Source organism: Xiphophorus couchianus, chromosome 4, assembly GCF_001444195.1.
Source record: "Xiphophorus couchianus chromosome 4, X_couchianus-1.0, whole genome shotgun sequence".
Lineage (NCBI taxonomy): Eukaryota > Metazoa > Chordata > Actinopteri > Cyprinodontiformes > Poeciliidae > Xiphophorus > Xiphophorus couchianus.
Window position 1 is genome coordinate 11361444 of NC_040231.1, and position 3230 is coordinate 11364673.

A 3230-nucleotide genomic window follows, 5' to 3' on the forward strand; every position below is an offset into this window, starting at 1 on the left:
GCATGGACAGGAAGCAGATGGAAAAAATGGTTGCAGCTAAATGCTGGGCAATTTGTGACCAGCATTTAGTTTATTTTATCACCTTTTTATAACATGATAAAATGTGAAAAGTTTCAAATTCTCCTGAAGGCCACTTTAACTGTAAAATGGGATAAAATATTTACAAAAATACAATAATTAAACAAGAAATTGTTAAAAGAAATCTAAATGCCATTTAACTTAAAGCACAAAGTGAGACTTGAATAAGATAATACTTGATGCATTACAGGTGCAACCACAAAAGAGGAAATTACATAAAATAAAATGATACTGCTAATATTTCAGATTAAAAACCTTTGATTATTTACATAAGGCCTAACCATTTCTGACTCCAGTCCCCCTCCTAATTACAGCTTACATTTTGTCACTGGGAATCCCATACTTCATCCTTTCTGCTGTCCCAACTGGGCAGTGCCAATCTGTACAGTGGCACAGCCATGCCACGCCAACACAACATCCCCTGATGGGAGAACAGGTGTTGGACAGGGTCCAGTGGAGCAGAGAGGAGCGGGCTGCCATGATATATCAGATGAACCGGCCAGCACCAACTCCCCTGGCCCGAGGGAGGGGGACCCAGCCATTTATTAAGTGAGTGAGTGTGTGAGCATGTGCGTGTAGGTTCCGGGGGTTGGGATGGGGGTTTGGGGGGAGCAGCAGCAGGACAACAATGAACCCTAACAAAACTGATTGGGACTGAAAGACCCAACAGGGAGGTGAGCTAATCTAAGAAATCCCCAAACATAAACCACATATGCCCAACAGAAACAGAACAACAAAAACAGAACATCAGCTTTGATGTTTTCATTTAAAAAAAAATTACACTAAAAGATGGCAGATTTTTTTTCAGACATTACTGTTTTGCTTAAGAATAATTTCGTCCTATTTTACTATCACTAAACTGAAAGAAAAACACATTGTGTGCAGCCTTAAAGCAAGACTTTCCTTGACCAATTCTTGTTCTGTGATTCAGAGCCTAAAACAGACACAAATTAAGATTTGAGATTAGTTTCTTAAGCCTCTTTACTGCTAATTTTACAGGCAAATGACATTGAATATGGTGATTTTCTAAGCCACAGTGGAGACATATTGGCCTAGGCAAGGCTTGTAGATCCTGTTAATGGCTTGAATATAATATTTTATGTCCCGTTGCTATAGCCACGGTGCTTAACTTGAGATGTAAAAATAGTCCGGCCCATTCATTTTAGTATAAATACCTCACATCATTTCAAGACACAGACTGAGGTGTATGTAAAACATGTCTATTTGAATGTGCCCTGGCAGAGGAAAAGGTATTGCTACTTTAAACATAATGACGGGCCAGGTCGTTTGGCTGAGAATAATGGTGGTTTCGCTTTAAAGCATATCACTCTCATTAGGTTTTTACACACTAGTCGTACGTAACTAAAGATGCACTTGTCTGGACACACACTCAACACACAGACAGACATGCCTGCACACGCACCTTGCACCCACACACACAAACATGCACATACTCATATCCACCTCTAAAGTCGTTAAGGCCCTTTGAAAAGAGGCCTCATTTGAGAGAAGCAATAAAATTTTTAATCATTTTATTACCAAAAGAGTATTTAACAAGTGGATAATGAAACGCCAAAGGCAGGTTAGCTGAGTTTAACCTTCATAGAGGAAGCCATGTATCACATGCTGCCCCCAGGCATGTTGGGACAGAAATGTCATCCTCCATTATCCACCATACCTGAAGTGTGGCGTTGTTCGGCTGGCAGGCAGGCAGGCGTCTCGCTCTGGAAGGCCAGTCTGACGGGAAATTAGGGGGGAATTCAATTAATGGACGTTTTTTACGCGCCATGGAGAGGGCACTGCTGCACACACACCACAACGTGTGATGCACATTCTGGGTAACGAATGTAACGCACACATACCTCAAAGCATATCCTCCACATCTCACACTGTGCGGGGCTGCTGACGGGACAGGAGATCAGGGGGAACACATGTTCTTTCCCCTGTTAACAGCCATTGTCTTGCTTTTAACTTTCTCCTCTAAACTTTTTTTTCCCCTTCCCTGTTCCAGTGGACAGCCAGCTTTGTCGAGTCCTCTGCTCTCTAAATATTTCTCCCTGATATGATAGTGGAACAGGGTTGCTCTGCTTTTTCTCCTCAGTTGGTCAATTAAGGAGAAAATGAGACAGAAAGGGGCACTCTGAGTGTGCCACCATGAAAGAACCGTACCTAACCGCCTGCTTTCCAATTGCTCATTTAATATACTTTTAAATTGCTATGCAGTGTACTGCAAATGGAAGTGCTGTGCATGTAATAGAAAGTGAGAATACCAAAGTAAAGGAAAACAAAAAAAAAGCCTGGGGGGTGGACATCATATAGTATAGAGAATGTAATAAAAGTGGTTTCATAGAAAAGCAATCACCAAGTTTTCAACAGATGAGAATTACACCTGCCACCTCTGGCAGCACCAAAAACAGGTCCATACATTATATCCTGTAATTCCTTTGTCACAGACAGCAATAATTTATGCCTGATAACAAAAAAATACTTTATTTTCAATAACAAGGTCCTGTGGTACTTAGAGGGACTGGCCCCCAAAGTTAATTGAAAAGTGTCCTGGCTCTCATTTGCATAAGAAACACATTTAAAGGTGAAAAATTATAAATAAATACATGGCCACCTGTGAAATATGGCTTTTGGCCTGCTGGTCATTTATAACTATGCCTTTAATTACGTGACAGGCTGGGCTTCTGTAGCTGTAATGAGAGGCTGGAGTGATGGAGAGGAGTGTGTGAGAGACAGGAGGCTATAGGTCATTCACTGTATGATCAGACACACATGCCTGCAGATGCTTCCTGATAGACTCACAGGCAGCATAGTGTTATATATGTATGAACACCCAAACCTGCCCTGTGTGCATCTAAGTGCACATATACAGAAGGTGACTTTGGATGAACATGGTCACTTTTGTGAAAAGCAATTCTGCTTATGCCTGACCTTTTGTTTTATTTTAAGCTTACTGACAGGTCACATAGAAATTTATTTTGGAAATAATCATTTCAATACACAACTCAAAGTTTCAACTGAAACATCAAGATCAAGTTTAAGACCATTTTTACCATGGTGATAATTTTGATTACTTTTAATCAATTACTTCAACTTTTTAAGAAGGGATTCATGGAGAGTTTAGCAGCAGTCAGTATCTTACCTGC